Here is a 19,474-nt window from a genome sequence, read left to right as displayed (position 1 = left end):
CACAGGTAACCACTCTTCTGATTTCCACCTCCACAGATCAGTTTTGCATGTTTAGACCTTCTTATGCATGGAATTGTATTGTATATACTCTTCTGTGTCTGGTTCCTTTGCTTCAGACAATGGTTTTGAAATTCACCCATTTTGTTGTCTGTATCAATAGTTGATTTTTGTTGCTGAAGTAGGATTCCATTTTGTGAGTATTCCACGATATTGCTTTTTCTTTTCTCTGCCATTCTTATAGTGTTGGTTTTTTTTTTTTTTTTAAAGATTTTATTTATTTATTCGACAGGATAGAGACAGCCAGCGAGAGAGGGAACACAAGCGGGGGGAGTGGGAGAGGAAGAAGCAGGCTCACAGCGGAGGAGCCTGATGTGGGGCTCGATCCCGTAACGCCGGGATCACGCCCTGAGCCGAAGGCAGACGCTTAACCGCTGTGCCACCCAGGCGCCCCAGTTTTTGTCTTTGTACCCCAACTTCTCTTAAAGCCACAAGATGGCTGCTGCAGGTCCAGACATCACATGCGAACAACATTCAGGGGCCAAGAAAAACTGTTTTTCTCCTTCAGCACTGAAAAATCTTTGCAGAAGTCTCCCCCACAAAAATCCCCTCATGTGTCCATCCTTAAATCAAACACTGGCAGAGGCAATGGAATTCCCACAGGTGTCTAAGACTAATCAGGGTTTGCCCCTGGGGTTGGGGAGGGGCTCTGCCTCTTCTGAAGAACAGGGCAGTCTGGTCCCTGAACAAAATCAAGGTTCTGTTAGCAAGAAAGGAGGGCAATAGTTCTTGGTAAATAACTAATACTGACGACTCCCATCTGCTTCTTTCTTGTTAACAGAATTTGGATTTTGTTCAGGGATCCACCTCTTAAGGAATATAACTGCATGCCCATGCCAGGAGTAAATTACATCGATGTATATCAATCCTAGTAACCCTGTCCCCCTGACCAGGGGCTGGTTTAAGCGTGAAGACAGTGGGAGACTCCGATCTTGGCCACCTAACATCCATTCTTCTCTCTTCTTCCTTAGTAATAAAGAGTCAAATCTTATTTTGGATGACAAAGTACCCAGCTAAAAAATATTTCTAGCTTTTCTTGCAGCTAGATGTGGCCATGTGACCAACTTCGGACCAATAAGACATAAGTAGAAATGTTCTGTGGGACATCTGAGAAGGTTGTCCAAAGGAGCTGACGCTGCTGAGGAACAACCTTTCATTCTTCTGCTTTTGCCCCTTCTGGTCAACAATATGGATGGCTGGATCCATACTGGATCTGATGGCTGGAACTCCAGCAACCCTTTTGCAACGTGAGGCAAATCGGAGAATGACATCACATGAGATGGGGGCACCTGAGTTCCTGGTGACACCGAAACTGTGGAGCCAGTACAATAGCACTGTCTATCTTCAGACTTCTTATATGAGAAGGAATAATCTTAAATCTTGTTTATTTTTTTAAAGATTTATTTATTTAAGAGAGAGAGAGAGAGAGAGAAGGGGGAGGGGCCGAGGAAGAGAAAGAATCTCAAGCAGACTCCCTGCTGAGCATGGAGCCCAACGCAGAGCTCAGTCCCATGACCATGAGATCACGACCTGAGCCAAAATCAAGAGTCAGACACTTAACCGACTGAGCCACCCAGGCGCCCCCAACTTCGATCTTGTTTAAATCACTCTGAGTTTTGCTAACATCTGCAACAGAACCTGATCCTGACTAACACGGGCAGAAACAATTTCAGGTCAATGAAACAAGAGGGGAGATCACCTGGATGTCTCTGGGAAAGGTTGCTTTGCTCTTCAAAGGAGACACCCGAGAGAAATAGTTGGACCCACATGGGATGATCGGAACTGTATCGGTCATTTTGTGATTTGAGAGGAACCACCCAGGGGCACAGCGTTTACGCTGAAGGTGTTAGATGTGAAGATGGAAGGAACCTGGGTCCCTGAAGAAGGTGTTGAGTCTCTGAATTAATCGACTCTGGAGCCACCATTTCTCATTATTCTGTAAAATATCATATTTGATCGATTCTAAGATGCACATTAGGTCCCATTTTAACATTTCTGAGATTGTTACACATCTTACAATCAATAGCATTTTCATCTGCTTTCAGCCAGACAACAGTTGTGCTTAGCTACCCTTCCCGTGCAGGCGCACATTTTGGTGACTTTCTTGGTGTCCTGACAGGACATTGACAACCCTATGAAGTTGTAGTCCGTGAACCACATGGGGCCTCTTTGAGTCCTACGTGATACCTAGCAACTTTCATTGGTTATCTGACAAGATCATCTGCCAGCAATAAATACTTCCAGAATGGACGACAGTGGCTTAGGAGAAGTCCCAGAGGGTGACAGTAGATGAGGTAGTCAACCTGCAAAATGGCGCCCAAGGGTCCTCACCTCCCGCTAGTCACACTCCTGTGTAGCCTCTCCCCACGGCTCTTCTGGGTGGGTCTTTATGACCAGAAGCATAACGGCAGAAATCGTGTCATGTCTTTTCTGAGATTAGGTTATAAAAAGACTGCACCTTCTGTCTTGAATGCTTGATTGTGCTCTCTCTTGGATCCTCTGTTGTCAGGGAGGCCCGCTGCCGTGTCACGAAGACAGTCAGGCAGCCCACGGAGAGGCCTATGTGGTGAAGAACTGAGGTATCCAGCCAACACTCAGGTAGGAACTGAGATCTGCCAATAGCCAGGTGAGCGAGCCTGGAGGTAGACTCGCCAGCACCATGCGGCTGCAGTTCCCCCCCCAACAGCTTCAGTCCTCGCTCAGGAGAGACCCTGAGCCAGAAGCTCCCCGCTAAACCGCTTCCGGATTCCCGGCCCATAGACACTATAAGATGATAAATACTTGTGGCTTCAAGTGCTAAGATTTGGGGAAATTTTTTTTTTTTTTACACACAGCATAATTCAGTAGAGCGGTTTTAAAGAAATGCTGTGTCACTGATACTTGTGACGGCCCAGATGACGAGTCTGTGGAAAACACAGGCGGGGAGAGGATAGCTCAAAGATGAAAAGTGATTCCAAGAATCAGTCTCTAAATGTGCTGAAGTTTAAAGAAAACCTTAACTGATTTATTTCACCTGTGTTTTCCTTGTTATGTATGTGAAAGAGTAATTTATTAAAAAAAAAAAATATATATATATATATAGTCCCGGGGCACCTGGGTGGGTCAGTTGTTAAGTGTCTGCCTTCGGCTCAGGTCATGATCTCAGGGTCCTGGGATCAAGCCCCACATGGGGCTCCCTGCTCAGCGGGGAGTCTGCATCTCCCTCTCTCTCTGCCCCTCCCCTGCTCATGTTCTCTCTCTCTCTCTCTCTCACTCTCTCTCTCAAATAAATAAATAAAATCTTAAAAAAGTATATACTTCCATGGAAGTCTTAAAGAGCTTTCTACATAAATATAACAGAAAATTTCAAAGTGATAAGAAATCCTTGTGTTAGTTGAATTGGCGGTGTTTCCTTTCTAACAGTACACTGATGTTAACACCAGTGGCAGTGGCGTCTACACTGGATGAGATAAGATCATGCATTTTCCTTATTGTGTGAGCCGTCGTGAGGGGGGTTTTCTGGTACTCGCATCAGAGGATTTGGATGAGGCAGCCTAGAGTTCGGGGGTTGAGGAGTAAGGAGCAGGTGGAAACAGGCCTCTGAGGGACAGCGGGAGGAGGTGGGGCCAGGGTTTGTGGTGAACTGCTCAGAAGTATATACAGGAAACCCATAGTGTTTACTGTTTAAGTGTGTTAGTCCTAAACCTCCACTGGGTTAGGAAGAGCCTGGAATCCAGCGTCACCTGTCACTTGGCAATTGCTGGCAACATTGGAAATGCCTGCATTTCCCAAACAAAAATGAAAAAGTAGGACGGGACACAGGAGTTTTCCTGTATTTTACATTTTATTTGCCCCCCAAAAGCCTTTACAGTTTTGCGGCTTTGGGGCTTATAGCAGGGGAAATGGAAACATGCAAGAGGAATACTTCCTTCCTGCCTCAGTTGCCCCTTATCTTCCAGAAGTGTGGCCAATTGTTGGGCAAATGTCCAGGGGCCAAAATCTAGACTGGACATGAGATCTAGACTGGGTTGGGGATCCAGTTGGCGTTAGAATGAAGTCTGAATCATGATTCCTACACTTTAACAAATCAGCCACTTGTCTCACGAGCCTCTTCTCATCCTTCCTCGAGACAGCGCCATGAGGCAGTGGTGGGTGTCTATCATCGACCCTCTTTACAGACAGGAAAGCTGAGGCCGGTACGTTCAGTTCACAGGGTAAAAAACAGACCGGAATTAGAACTCAGGCAATCTGGCTCCAAAGCCAGTGCTCAGCCACTGTATTATGGCATTTTAGATCTGTGCAGAATTTGGCCACCACGGATGTCCAAGCCCCTGATTTTACAGTTGAGGAAGCAGGGGCCTACAGAGAGAGCAGGACTTGCCCAAGATCCCCAGGGAAGGGGTGGCAGGGCAGGCCTCAGCCCGCTTGTGGATCCCTGTTGGTAAAAAGAGGGGGCGGGGCTGTAGGCACAGAAGTACTGCCCTCCCCACCCCGCCCCCAATACAAAGTGCCCCTTCTTTCCGTTTTGGGACCGGGTACAACTTGTTGAGGGGGGTTGGGGGGGAGGTTCGGAAAACCACCGGCCTTCTTCATTCTCGGGATTCCCGAGGCAGCCATTGTCCGGGGAAGGAATGTACGTCCAGCAGCCCCGAGGGGGGTGGGGCCCCTTTCCGGGCCCCAGACAAGCCTGCTTTGTGCTCTCCACCCAGGGCCCCTCCGGGGCCGTCACCAACTAGGCCTTCTGAGTATTTTTCTGGGCTTCCAAGCCAGGTCACTAAGGAATGAAGCTACTGGGAAAGGCATGGCCCTTGTGAGATGCGCTTTTGCCAATCTGGGAGGGCTGCCTGGAGGAGGTGTGACAGCACCACCCAGAGGCCTGGGCTAGTGGCTCCTCAAAGTTAAAAGTATGCATTCTCAGCCTCCTATTGCTAGGAATTATGCTAACCAGACATGCACAAAGGTGGATGTTAACAAGTCAGTTCATCGAGCTTTTATTGATGAAAAAAATCTGACAACAACAGAAACTTGTTAAATTAATTCTTGCATGTCCACATGATGGAATATTAAGCTGTCGTTAAAAATTATACGGTATGGGGCACCTGGCTGGCTCAGTTGGTGGAACGTGCCTGCCTGGGTTGTAAGGTGGAGCTCCACCTTGAGTGGGGAGTTTACTTAAAATCTTAGGGGCGCCTGGGTGGCTCAGTCGGTGCAGCATCTGCCTTCGGCTCAGGTCATGATCCCAGGGTCCTGGGACTGAGCCCCACATTGTGTTCCCTGCTCCGCGGGAGTTTGTTTCTCCCTTTCCCTCTGCCTGCTGCTCCCCCTACTTGTACTCTCTCTCTCCTGTCAAATAAATAAATAAAATCCTATGTTTAAAAAAATTTTTTAAAGATTTTATTATTTCTCTATTTGCCAGAGAACACACAAGCAGGGGGGGGGGGGGCGGCCGGCAGAAGGAGAAGCAGGCTCCTCGCTGCACAAGGAGCCCAGTGCGGGACTCGGTCCCGGGACCCTGGAATCACGACTTGAGCCGAAGGTAGCTGCTTAACAACTAAGCGACCCAGGCGTCCCAATAAATAAAATCTTAAAAAAAAAAAAATCTTAAAAATTACGTGGGATAAATGCATTTATAGACAGGAACAGATATTCAAAATATTTGTCTATTGAGAAAAGCAGATTACAAAATAGTGTAGAGATCTCTCTCTCTCTATATCGATATCTAGAATAACACCTGGACTGCTCCAGAGCCTTACCAGTGCTTATCTCTGGGTTGTAGGATTAAGGGATTTGATTTTTTAAAAAATTTTTTGTTTTGTGCTTAGCCATATGTTCTAATTTTTGTAAAAAGGTGTTTGACTTGCATAACAAAAGTGTGTGTGTGTGTGAGTGTGTACCGTGACTGCCCGCTTCTCTGGGCTGGGGGTCCCCCCGCCCCACCGGAGAAGTTTCTCCAACATGGCTCCCACCCACGGAGGGGAGGCGGAGACAGCAGTTGAGCGGTTGAGCGTCAGACTGAGCCTGAGCACCAGACAGACCCTGTATGAGCCTAATGATAACAGCGGCCGCACACTTAGCACCGCACAAAATGCTTCCACACACAGTATCTCCCTGGAATCCCACCACAGCCCTCTTAGGTCATGCCATCCCGCTTTTGCAGGTGAGGAGACAGTCTCCAAAAGGTTCTGTGGCCCCCCTAGGGGCAGCCGCAGGGAAGTGGGGAGCCGGGACTCAAACCAAAGTCTCTGACCTTCCATCACTTCACCCCACCGCCTCCCACGCCTGCCCGCGGTGGCATCTTGCATTTGTTCGTCTACCTGTCCTTCTCCTCCACCGTCAGTTTGTCTAGGAGGCACGGGGTTTTATGCAAGGCTCTATTCCCAGAACTTTGTGTGCTGAGGGAGCGGTACATGCTATTGAACGAACGGATGGACATTCAAACCCCGGGGCGCTGGTGAAGCAGGTCACCCACGGTCCCGTTCTTTGCAACCGGTGTCTTTTCGTACTTGTATTCTCTATATGGATTTCCCTTTGATTCTTTTTTTTTTTTTTTTAAGATTTTATTTATTTATGTGACAGAGAGACAGCCAGCGAGAGAGGGAACACAGCAGGGGAGAGGGAGAGGAAGAAGCAGGCTCCCAGCTGAGGAGCCCGATGTGGGACTCGATCCCAGAACGCCGGGATCACGCTCTGGGCCGAAGGCAGACGCTTAACGACTGCGCTACCCAGGCGCCCCTCCCTTTGATTCTTGAATATTAGCAAAGCCTTTTGGAAAATGGCTGACAGCGAGAGTTGTCGTGGGAACAGCTCTGTGTCTGGATCTGAACCAAAACTTGAAAAAGGCAGAAACACTCCCACTCTCCGTGGCACACACCAGGAACTGCAGGCAGCCAGGCTGGAGGCCAGCGGGACAGAGGAGTGGCCCTTGGTCAGCTCTCCATCCTGCCTGGGGCGGGGGCGGGGAGGAAGGTTTCTGTCCAGGACCAATGCTTGGAAAGGATGGGGTTCCTTAGCCACGCTAAGCACACATCCCAGAACCCAGACCCACAGAGGTGGAGGGTTCAAGGGTGGGCTGTGGGCCAATCAGGGAAGGCATCCTGGAGGAGAGAACTAGAAGGCTGGTTTAGGAAGGGGAGGAGACCAGGGAGGGGAGAAAAGCAGGGGCCGTGCCTGGGCAGTTGGGCGCTGGATGATTGAAGTACAACCAGATGTGCTGGGAGTCTCCGGGCAGGCCCAGCCCCAGTGAGGGCAGAGTGGGGGTGGGGAGACCTCTGAGCCACTTGGATTTCCACTTCCCCATTCTGCCCTGGGTGTGTGAGCTTTAGGGAAAGGAGAAGCCCAGTGGGGTTCCAGAGGGGCTGGCATGTGAAAAGTGAGGTGGTCAGGCTTACATGTAGTCTTCTGCCTTTAGACAGGGTGCAGGAAGGGAAGGGCCCCTCTAGGAAGCAGGGTATTGGGCTCTAACACCTGGAACCTAGGAAAAAGGATTAGGAGAGCTCTGGGTAGGAGCTCTCAGCTCTGCTGGGGGTGGGGGATAGCTGGGGAATGCTTTACGGAAGAAGGGCTCTCTGAGTTGGGTTCTGAAGGATGAATAGGAGCTCCCAGACAGAATAGGGGAGAAGATACTCCAGGGAGAGAGGCTCGGGTATTAAATTGGTGTGGGTGCTTCGTGAGAGGTTCTGTGGGGCTGTATTATAAAGATACACAGGGGAGATGACAGTTCATTTTGGGGTGCTGGCCCAAAGACTGTGCTGCTCGGTGGGGGGCTGGTGGATGTGCTTCTGCTCACAGACCAAATGGTAGAGCCAGATGTGTGCTGAGGATTTAGAAGGTGGGCACCAGAGTCCCCAAGGGTTGGGCCCCTAAGGGGAAGGAGGGGACTGATGGCCAGCCCCAGCTCCTCCTCCCAAATCTTGTGTGGTCTGGCACCGAGGCCTGTCTGCCCAGAAGGACACTTTTTCTAGTTCTCATGGAGGCCCTTGAGAGCTGCTGGCTTGGGGTACCTGGCCAGCTCAACCGGTAGGGCATGCGACTCTTGATCTCGGGCTCGTGAGCTGGACCCCCGCATTGGGTGGAGAGGTTACTAAAGAAAGAAAAAAAAAAGAGCTGCTGGCTGTGGGGGAGGATGGGCTCCCCTGACAGCCTGTAGCTCCCGGGAAGGCAAAGGTGGTATGAGCTGTGAGGGGCTTGAGCAGGGCTGGGGAGGCATTGGGAGCTGGGCCTTTGGGGCCAAGGAGTCAGCAAGACAAGAGCAAGGGCCCCCATTTGTGGGGGGAGCAGCCTGAGCCCTGGTGAGTGGTGAGCACAGCAGCAGCGAGCTGGGTGTGGCATGTCTGGGCGCACCCCAATCCCTCAGCCCCGGGACGCATTTCCTTCCTTTCCTGCTTCTTAATGACTCCTGAGTGGCCGGTCCAGAGGACCACAAAGAGAGCTCTCCCCGCCCTTTCCTCTTCCTCTCTTCCTCTTCTTCCTCCCTTCCTCCCTCCCACCCCCATCCTTCCCCGGGCCCTTTTCTTTCCTTCCTCCTCACCCCACCTGCTCCTCCCTCCCTCCCCCTCGGCCCTCCACATCTTCCCTCTGACTCTCCTCTCTCTGAAACTCTTCTCGCTGGTTCTCCCGGGCCAGCTGGGTAAGTTTTCTTCATGTTTCCAGAAAGGCCTTGTTGCCAGTCTCTGGACCAGGAAGATCGCACATGCACACACACGTCCCTAAGGCACACAAGCTCCGCACGAACACACGCAAAGGTAGCCCTGCCTTCCCTGGGAGTGGGGTCGGGGGTGGGATTCTCCACCTTGGATGTGATACAAGCAAAAGGACTAGAAAGGAATGGAGGGCCCTCTGCAGAAGCCAAGCATTACTGCCGTCATCCCCACTGTTATTATCCAATGCGCCGCAGGGCACTTGACCCACCCCTGAGCTGATCACGAGACCAGCCCGACTCCTCTCTCCAGCAAGGGGCTCTCAGGGCACAGATCCCTTGGCTAGGGTCAGCCAGGACAGGGGTGAACAGGGAGTCCTCAGAGAACAGACACCCAGCGCCCTGCCCAGGAGGGCAGAGGGAGAGACATGATGAAGGGCCATTTGCTGGGATTGAGTATTTGTCAGCCCAGGTGGCTGGATGATGTATTAACAGGACTTTAATGAGCTCGGGAGGGGAGCCACACTTCATTGCCCGAGCACTGGTGCAGGATGGGGGGCAGAAGGGTGAAGAGGCCGGCCGCACCCCACCTGATAACTAACCCCCTTAATGGGACCCATGCTAGTTTGCCCATCAGAAATAACTCAGCACCTCACAGATGCAGAGCGTTCCCTCCTGCTCCCGGAGGCTGGTGAAGGCCTTCTCATCACGCCGGCCTGTCCTACTGTCCTACTATCTTATTGGGAAGGCCTTCCTGAGGTCTAACCTTGTCCTTCCAAACACCACTGGAGGGTCCTGGGGGATGAGGGAGAACTGGACTGTTGCTCAAGGGGAGCACATTATCAATTCTTTCGTCTAACTTCACTCCTGTCATCCACCCCTGGCCTGGAGCCTGGAGGAGAATGGCCCCCAGTGACACCCCGCCACCATGCCCTGGCAATGGCAGGCTTGGCCTTCTGGAACTAGTCCAGCTGGTTGAGGTCACTTAGTTCCCGTGGACATTGGCCTCTCTCTTAACTCTTGCCTCCGACCTTTGGGGAGCAGGACAGGTGGGATGGAAAGAGTACATTGGTTTCTAGATCCAGTTTTGCTGTGTGACCCCAAGAATGTCACTTCTCTAGGCCTCAGACGCCCCGTCAGTAAAGAAACACCCGAGTTCCTTCTGCCTCTGTTGTCCTGGGATGGCGCCTTCAGCAGGGAGTATCAGCTCTCCAAGGGTAGTGGCTGTGGCTCTGTCCTGCTTTTCTGGTTTCCTGAGGCCAGGGCTGCCCTAGCACGGTGAGCCTGGACACATCTGTCCTTTGTGCCAGGTGTGGCCCTGGGGGTGTGAAGTGGAGAGGAAGAGAGGATTCCGGGGCTGGAGAAGAGCCTGCTCTCGGTGAGTTGCAGAACCTGCGTGGGTGCTAGTGGGGCCTCCACAGGTGGGACGCTCTGGGTCCTCAACATCCCATCCAGGAAATGCACCTAGACCCTCCAACCTAAGCTCAGCGCCATCTCCTACAAGCTCCTTGGGCAAAGTGGGTTCTTCTATGGGCTGCTTGCCCCGTGGCCTTCCTTCCCCACCTGGATCATTGCCAAAGCGGTGAGCCTGGGTGTCTGATAGGATTCTGTCTACTCTTGGGCTGGGAGCTCCACAGAGACAGGGATGTGCCTTTGAGCCTCTCTCAGGTGTCTCCAGCACCTAGCCCAAAGCTTGGCACAGGGTCTGCGCTCAATACGTCTGTGGAATGAATGCACCAATCAATGAACGTCTTTGGACACCTCTCAGCAGACCACGGGTCTGGAATTCATCGTCCATCTTTGCCTTCCACCATTCATCCTGCCTGGCCCAATGTGAGAGTCGCCTTCTTGGGGAAGCTCTCCAGCCAAGCCCACCTTTAAAACTCACACCCCACCCTCAGCTGTCCAAGTCCAGGGCTTCCCCACAGCCACAGGCCTCTGGGAATGGCATCAGTGGAGAGGGGGATTTGACGGCCCGTGTGTGTCCCACCCTCTGCATCCCAGGCTGGGGGCAGCCGAGTCTCTTATGCTACAGTAGGAACTCAGGGCACCTGGGGAGGGTGGGCCGGGAGGATGAGGGCATGAGTCAACAAGGCTTTGGCCAAGGGGTCTAGGCTGTACTGGATGAGGGGGTCTAGGGCGGCAAGCAGACGGGGCGGGCCGGGCAGGGCCGACTGCTTTCCCCTTTGGCTGCCTTCCCCTTTGCCCTTCGACCCAGGAAGCCTCTCACACCCAGCGGACACGCTCGGAGGCCCCACTGAATCCCGGCCTCCCCCCTCAGCGGACCGCTCCCCCACCCTTACCGGCCTGCCCGGCCTCCACCCCCACCCCAACTTCCCGCTCGACGGCCCGGGAGAGGCCCGGGCGCGCCGGAGAGTGGCGCAAGGACACTATCCACACCAAGGGTCATTTGCTCTTTTCTCCCCCTCTGTGGCTAATTTATTTTAGAGCCAGGGGAGGGAGGGGGCGGGGCCAAGCCGGGAGGGTTGAGAGGAGGGGACGGGCGAGCCCAGGGGAGGTGGGGGCGGGGCGGGGGCGAGGTGGGGGAGGGCGGGGAAGGAGCCCCGGGTGGAGAGGGCCAGAGAAGGGGCGGGAGTTGGGGGGAAGGGAGGGGCAGTAGGGGAGGGAGGAGCAGGGAAAGGGGAGGGGAGCAAAGGCCTGCGAGGGAGGGCGCTGGGGGCGGGCGAGGGGAGGCGGGGGTGGGGGTGGGGGTCCTGCCTGCGGGGGGAGCCGGGGCGGCCCCTTGTCCGGCCACCCCCACTGCCCAGTCCCGCTCCCGGCCGCGGCGGCCGCAGCAGCCGCAGCAGTAGCGGCTCCAGGATGGTGAGCGCCGCTGCCCCCCAGCCCCGGCCTGTCGCCCCCGGCCCGCGCCCCGGCCCCGGGGCCGGACGACCCCCCAGGCCGCGCACACTCACCTAGGACCCGGCCGGGATGCCGAGGTACGGGGCTGCGGGCTCGGGCGGGGGCAGGCACGGGAGCGCGCGGGCTGGCCGGGGTCAGGGGGTGGTGACCGTTCGGTCGGGGTGTCCGGAGCTTTGTCCGCGGGCGCGGGGCAGTGTGAGGGCCGGAGAGGGCCGGGGCTGCGGGGCGCGGGGTTCAACTAGGCGGGGTCGAAGGGCAAGGCCAGCCGGAGACCCGGGCGGGTGCGTGGGAGCCGAGGGTCACTTCCCGGGGGGAGGGGGACGGCAGACAAGGGGATCTCGTCTCCGCCGCGACGGGCACCCTCTTCGCCGCCCGCTTTGGTGCGCAGGTTGCAGCAATAGCGAGCGACCGGCTCTGGGGGGAGCCTGCGGGATTGGGGGGTGGGGAGCCGGGATCTGCGGGTTCGGGTCCCCGAAGGATCCTGTGTCCGGAGCCGGAGGGCCGGCCCGCAGGCCCCTCCCACTCCGTCAGGTCTTTGTCCAGCGGCCCCTGTGTGTGTGTGGGAGGGGGTGGGGGCTGGGTTCCTGGCCCGGAGATTCCCCAGCATCGTGACGGGGCAGTGACAGGAGACTGAGGCCACTTCGGGCCCTGCGCCCCTAACGCCCACCCCCTTCCTTTCTTCTCTTCTGGCCGGGGGAGAGCGTAGCCCCATCTCAGAGTCAGGGCGTTGCAAGAAGCTGCACTTACCTTCGCCCCGGGGCTACAAGCTACAAGGGAGACCCTCTGAGCTCCCCGCTCTATAGAGAGAGCCCCTTAAACTGGCCCACTCCCAGAGCCCTCTCGCTCTACGCAGAGATTCCCTTGCTAGGAGCTTGCTCTGTCGAGGGTCCTCCGCAGAAGTGCGGGCGCACAGTAGGTGCTTAGCAAGGGTGGGCCCCCTTCCCCGGCGCCTGCGGTGCCCGGGCCGCTCCTGGGCGGAGGAGGCCTGGGAAGGGTCTGCGAGCGGCCTGGAGCCCGCGCCCAGCGGCGGCCCGGAGCGCAGGGGTGGGTGGACGGGTGGGTGGGCTGTTAAAGGGACGGTCACTAAATCAGGATTAGGCCGTGGGGCTGTCAGGCTGCCTGGCCCTGTCTCCATGGCTACCTAATTTGGAGGAGAATAGAGGACGGAAGAATGTTTGTGTTGTGGTCCGCACGGGCTGCCGCGGCTGAGCGGGCTCTTGCCCTGGGCCAGGCAGCGGGGAGCCAGGCTCTGCTTCCAAGCCCACTCTGGGCTTCTGCGGGGGGCACTTCTCGGTTCTCGGGGCCCAGAGCCTTCCCTGTGGAGTCTTTGGAGTGGGCCGGATAGTGCCACGGCCCAAAGCCCTCTGAGCTGCACAGGGAGCCCCAGACCCTCCGGAATCCAGCCTGAACCTCCGGTGCACCCTGCTGGAAAAGGCCGCTCTGAGGTTCCTCAGAGCCCCTCCCCGGACCCCCTGGCCGGGAGCAACCGCCGTTCTCCGCTGAGCCTTGGCCCCGGAGGACCCAGTCCCCGGGCGGCTCGGGGCTGCGGCGCTGCCCGGACCCAGCAGCGGGGCGCGGACCCCGCGGCGGCGGAGCTGCGGGCAGGGGGCGGGGCGCGACTTCCTGGGGTGGGCGAGAAAGGGGCGGGGCTTGCCGGCTGGCTGCGCTGGACGCGGTGACAGGCCTCGTAAATCCCCCTTTCCCATATTTAACACCATTTCATTTATTTCCACTTGCGTCCATTGGAGTCCGCAGCAGCAACCCCAGCGAGGAGCGACCCTCGCCCTCGCTGTGATACCTTCTGGGCGAAAGTCCTCTTGGGCCAAAGGGAATTTAGCTATGTAGGGCAGTGGAGTTGCTTCTGGTGAGTCCCAGATAACCCCAATTCCTCAGGGGGACCTCCATCCCCCCAGGAGAAGAAGTGGGGGCTGAGAGGCACAGGGAGGAGTTTGGCCTCTGAGGCCCCGCGGGATTCTCTGGCCGTGGTCTAAGAGTGGGCTGGGCTGAGGATCCCATGGGTGAAAATTCCAGGACGCAGACTGGAGGGGGTAAGGGAGAGGGACCAGACCGGACCGGAATGTGGTGTTCCAAGAGCCCTTTCTTGCCTTCCTCCTGGTCATCCATGGCCACAGCTTTTTTTAGGGAACAAGGCTCCCTTCCCCGCCCCTGCCTGGGCTGCAGCTTTATTGCTGAGATCTCAGACTCTCCACGCAATTTCACGCCTCTCTGCCTTTGCTCTTGCTGTTCCCTCAGCCAAATGCCTTCCCCATTGTCCCTGTCTTTCCACCACCTCCTCATTCTTCAAGGCCCAACTCGGATGCCAGACTTCCTCTGTGTTGTCTCCCCAGAGCCCCCAGCTCTCGCCCTTGCTGCTGTGGCCACGCTCTCCTCGTCCTGCACCTGTGCCTCCTTCAGCCTTCGTGGCTGAGTCCACGCTAGGCTTTGCCTCCGGGAGGACAGGGATGGAGCCTATACTTCCTTGCACCCTGCCCACACTGGGCCTGGCAGAGCTTGGCACCTTGTGAGCGTCCCATGAATATTTGTTGGCTGAATACAAGGGGTTTGGTAAGGGCAGCCTGCAAAGCATGGAATCTGGCCGCTTTCGGGCAAATAGCGATGCACTCCTGGGTGGGTGGAGACCCCTGGGTGGGTCTCCTCCTCCTCCTCATTACTGACCCTCCCCCACCCCCAAGTTGGGAAGGACTTTGCCCCTTCCTTTCCCCACAGACCAGCATTCTTTCCCTGCCATTATCATTCTGTTAAACAGAGAGGCCAGTCAGGATCCATATGGATCACATTAACAATTGCTTATTATCTGGGCCACGACTGCCCCCACTCTCCACCCCCAGCTCCTACTGCTGCAGTTGCGGGACCCTTAGGAGCCCAGCCTCCCCGCCTCCTCCTCCCCCCACCATTGGTCATCCTGGGAGGGCAGGGGACAGGCTGGTCTCCCTCACCCTCCCTGGGCCTTCTAGCAGAACTTTACTTCTTCTTGACTTGGCTGCCAGTTAATGACTCCTTTCCCCAATTTAATGAAAACCAGGTTCCTCGCAGAAGTGTGGTTCAGGGAGGTTCCAGGGCTGCTGCAGGGAGAGGCGGACGTAAAGTCTCGGGGCACCTGTGGTCCACAACACTGACAGCCCCCCCTCCAGTGGCCTGGAGCTGTGGGCAGGGGCGAGCCACACTAGGCTGACCATGGCGTGTTCTGGTTTCTTCTGCCGTCTCAGCCTTGGGCTGGCCGTGCTCCCAGGAGAGACCTTGCAAGGCTCCAGGTCCCAAGCCTTTTGCCGCAAAGAAGGAAGAAAGCTGAGAGTTTCCTGGAGCTGCAGCGGGGGAGGCCCCGAGGGATGGGGAGTGGGCTTCTGCGTAAACACATACAGCTCAAGGGCACTAGGGATGGAAGGGGTCTTCCAGATTGCCCACGACTTCTGATTTACAGGCCCCTCAGAGGGACTGATGAAAGCCTTTCTCCAAACAATGCACTTCCATCAATTGACCCCAGCCTTTGCCTTCTGCCTTTGAGGGTTCTTGGGCCCCCTGAAGCCCATGGGGACCCCACATCAAGAAGTCCTCCCCCTAGTCCAGGCCCCCTCGGATGTGCGGAGGGCTGAGGTGGGCTGGTAGCCCAGGACTCCTGACCTCCACAGTGCTTTTTCCATGGCCTTATTCCTGGTGGGGGACAGCATGTGCCAAGGGACCAGGGGTGGCCACTGAGCTGCAAGGCTAGCCTTCAGTTGGGAAAGATTCACACTGTCGGTGTTGGGGTAAGGGCTGGTCTTCTCACCTCCGAGTGCATTGCCTGGAGAGAGGATGTTCAGGGATTTTTGTTTGGTTTTGTTTTAGAGTCTGCTTGTCCCCAGGAACAACACTGAGTGGCAAGAAAGTCTAGCTCTTTTCTAAGCATTTTCATAAGCCTCTTGAGTCATGGCGAATACTTAAGCAGCACGTATCAAACACCCTCTATCTCACCTGTGAAGTGGGACTAAGAATGATGCCCTCCTAAGTGTGATCATGAGGATTAAATGAGGCAATAGCCAGGAGCTGGGAGCCCCGAGTTCGTCTTGAACGACTGTGGTTGTGGTGACTGGTCAGAAACGCAGGTGACAGGGCTCCGGGCTGTGATTGCTGTTGACTCTGGCATTTCCCCAGTTGCCCCGCCAAGGAGAGGGGCATGCATGGGAGCTACCTGGGTGCCTTGCTCTCTTTTCCTTTCCTACTGAGGCATGCGCAGTGTCAGACTTTGCGATTCATCTTGGGGACTGGAGGTGGGGTGGGGAGTTCTCAGGGAATGGGAGAACTGGGCTATGGTCACCGGCCAGCCTCCATAGCCCCAGAGGGCTGTGACTCCAACCCCATTTTATTTTATTAATTTTTAATTAGAAGAAAAAATTTTTTAAAGATTTTATTTATTTGAGAGAAAGAGAGAGAGAACAGGAGTGGGGGGAGGGACAGACGGAGAGGGACAAGCAGACTCCCAGCAGAGCAGCGAGCTTGATGTGAGGCTTGATCCCAGGACTCTGAGATCACGACCTGAGCTGAAGTCAGATGCTTAACCAACTGAGCCACCCAGGCGCCCTAGTTTTTAATTAAAAAAAATTATTTAAAAGTAAACTCTATGCCCAACGCGGGGCTAGAACTCACAACCCCAGGGTCAAGAGTCACATGTTCTACTGACCGAACCAGCCAGGTGCCCCAACCCGACTCCATTTTATAATGACCAATCATAGCCCCCAACCTAGGGGCCAAGCCCTGGGCTGCAATGACCACCCCCCCCCCCAACTAATTAGGTATAATTGCCTTGGACAAGTCATTCTGTTTGGGTCTCAGTTTCTCATCTGTAAGACGGGGATAAGAATACTGGTGGGTTCATAGGTGACAGAGGCCCTGGTTTGAAATAGTGTGTCTCTTTATCTCTGAAGTACGTGCCTACCTCTGGTGACCCGCTTGGTAACTTTGAACTCGGGGACTCCGGAGAACCACCTCCCATGTAGGAGCAAGGAGAAAAAGAGGGAAAGAGGGCGTGTGTGTGTGAAAGTTCTGGACCATCTTTGAAACTCCCTCCAAAGTAGAGTCAGGGCAGAGAGCTGGGCTCAGGAGGTAGGCAAGAGGAGAGCCAGCCTGGTTACCTCAGGAATCTGGGAGGTGGAAGCCTACCTTCCTGGATCTCCCCTCACTGCCCAGGCAGACTCAGGCCACCTGGTCCCAGCCCCGTGCTGGATTAATCGGGGACGGACAGGGAGATGTGATGACAAGGCTGCATCTTACCCTTTCCACCTCGGTGTTGAGCACCTGCCATGTCCTGGGGTTCTGGGTGTACCTCAGCAAGGTTCCAGAGGGCCCCAGCCAGGGTTGGGATTCCTTGGCCCTGAGACTCCCTGCACACTCACAGGGCACCTATGTGCCAGGCCCTGAGCACATTTCCCTTAACAACCCTCAGTGTCCCACGTGGCCAGGGAGGACCAGAGCACGTCCCCAGCCCTGGCATCGTGTGCTCTGCCACAGGCACCCAGCAGGAAGCACGGCCATGCGCACGGCACCCTTGGCGAGGCCCTGCGCCAGGCCCTGGGAAGGTTGTCAGGTAGCTATCCGTCCAGCATCCGTGATTTCCTGATTTGGTCCCACCTTCAATGAGCTTAGGAGACAGTCGGGCAGCAGAGAAGAGGTGAAGGGACACGGTATGCTGTCAGAACTGCTTTCCTTGTATTCTCTGTGTAGACGGGAGCCCGCAAGAGCGGAGTGGCCCTGCTCAGGGCTGTGGCGAGTGCCCAGGAGTGGCTCGACACAAGGGACTCAGGGCCAGCAGGGCCCCGGCATCACCAGTGGAGTCTCAAGGGGACGGAGTTCCTCTGGGGGAGGCTGTTCAGAGGTGACGGAGGTCCCAGTTCAGTGGGAATTAGGAGGAAGCTGGGAGAGTCCCCCTGCTGCTGCCTGGCCTATTTGGCTCTTGGGTGCTCGAGAGTTTGTGGCTGGTGGTTCTTCTTTCTAGGCCAGTGGGGAAAGAAGACTGGGGGAGTCAGGTTATACTGAAGAAAGATGGTGGATCACCGCCACGCCCCCCCCAATCACGTGGTTCCACCCCTACCCAATCTGCCTGTTTCTTTTGGGGGCAGAGGGGCTCCCTGGAAACACTGGCCATGGGGGGAAGTCACCCCTTCCACCCAGCTCTGCAAACAGCTTTCGTTAGCGGTCTGACCCTTACTCCTCCTTTCTCAGATGGACGTGTCCCATGTGGGATGGCCATTCTTAGGTCACATCTTCCATACTGGAGCCCTCTTCAGGCTGGAGTTTTATCTATCTATCATCTATCTGTCTGTCTGTCTACTTAAAGATTTTATTATTTGGGGGGGCACGAGTGAGCATGGGGGGGAGGGGCAGAGGGAGAGAAAGAAGCAGCCTTCCTGCTGACCAGGGAGCCTAAGGTGGGGCTCGATCCCAGGACCCTGAGATCATGACCTGAGCTGAAAGCAGAAACTTAACGGACTGAGCCACCCAGTGGCCTGCAGGCTGGAGTTTTAGAGTATGAGCCTTGTTGGAAAACATGGAGGCGCCTCAGTGGTGTGGGGAAGGCAGCTGGAGGATGGGGGTGGGGTGGCCAGGAGTTCTGTGTGGGCCTCGCTGGGTTTGCAGTGCCAACGAGACACACAAGTGGGGAAGGCCCAGAAGACCCGCAGAGAGGAAGGAGGAGCCCTGCAGCCTGCCTGGAGTGCCCCTCCCAGGAAAGATGGCGTCTCATGCTGAATGTCTCTACTGATGGGGAGCTCCTCACTTCCAGAGCCAACACACATGTTCAGACAGCTAACACTAAGCCGAACATCTCTCACGGAGGGCTCGCCTCTTGAGGAGGGTGGCTGTGCAGAGCTGCAGTCTGCCACCGCCCTTCAGCTGTGTGGACGTATGGGTCCTCGGAGTCTTTCTCTCGTGAGCGAGTGCTCCCCATCCCCTGCCCTGGCTGCCCCGCTCCTCTCTGATCTCTCCCCTCTGGGTGAGGCTGCTGTGGGTCCGGGGTCGGGGGGGGGGGGGGCTGGGGGCTCAGGCCTGCAAGAGTGCCTTTGGTCCCCCGACAACCACTTTGGAATGTGCTGACTCTGGGGTCTGAGTTGGGGACTCAGAGATGGCTGAGTGGGGGACATTGAAGGCAGAAGGCTAAAGGGGACAGGGGAGGTTGATGACGGTGGTGGAAATCAAGTGATACCTCCATTTTCCTAGCTGTTAAATGGGAACAATAACATTTGCTTCTGACATTTGCACGAGAGGCAGAAGAACATCTGGAGCCAGAAAGCCCCAGTGGGTGTCACCGTGCTCCAGCGTGGTGACTTAGACAAGTTGACTGTGCCTCAGTTTCCTCTTCTGTAACATGGGACTAACAGCTGTACCTGCTTCCTAGGGTTATGGTGTGGATTCAGTGAACTACTGTGTGGAAATCGCTTAGAACAGTGCTTGGCACTTGTGCTGGGATCCCATCCAGGAGCAGACAGAGAGAAGGGATTGTCACGGTAGTTTGGTGTTTGCCTAGCTCCCTGTCCCCAGTTTCTCTTTCTCTCCCTGTTCCTGTGGCCCTGCAGGTGTGGGGGGCCACCCCCTTGAGGATGGCCCTGCCCACTCACACCCAGGTAGACCGGCCAGGCTGCATAGCTGGAGTTACTGAGCTCGGCACCCCCAGGGCTGGGAAGGGCGTAGGAGGGGGCAGGGGCGGCCACTGGGGAGGCCTGGGTGGGCTGCCTGGGCCTGCTTCCTGCCCTCTGCTCAGACCCGTTTCTATCTCCCACCCCCCTACCCCATACCCCCCCCCCCCCCACCATGCACAGGGAAGGGGACATAGTTGGGGCCAAGGAATATAGGATCACCTAGTCTTGAAAGCTTAAGCTTTTTGGTGGTCATATGCCACCCAAACTGACCCAAGTCAACCTTGGCTTAGTCAGTTAAGTGTCTGCCTTTGGCTCA

At 55.7% G+C, this 19,474-nt stretch overlaps 1 protein-coding gene across 1 annotated transcript in view; it reads left to right on the top strand.

The window, feature by feature from the left end:
- Positions 1–11,340: 11,340 nt before the first annotated feature.
- Positions 11,341–19,474, top strand: part of FIGNL2 (fidgetin like 2) — a 28,900-nt gene continuing 20,766 nt past the window's right edge. The window contains exon 1 of the mRNA XM_045801011.2: positions 11,341–11,610. The gene's annotated coding sequence lies outside the window, so the exon portion shown is untranslated. The remainder of the gene's footprint in view (positions 11,611–19,474) is intronic.

Source organism: Ursus americanus, chromosome 25 (assembly GCF_024610735.1).
Source record: "Ursus americanus isolate L20-20 chromosome 25, mUrsAme1.1.p, whole genome shotgun sequence".
In the NCBI taxonomy this organism is placed as follows: Eukaryota; Metazoa; Chordata; class Mammalia; order Carnivora; family Ursidae; genus Ursus; species Ursus americanus.
The sequence above is the reverse complement of the archived record's forward strand: the minus strand, read 5'-3'. Positions and strand labels throughout refer to the sequence as shown.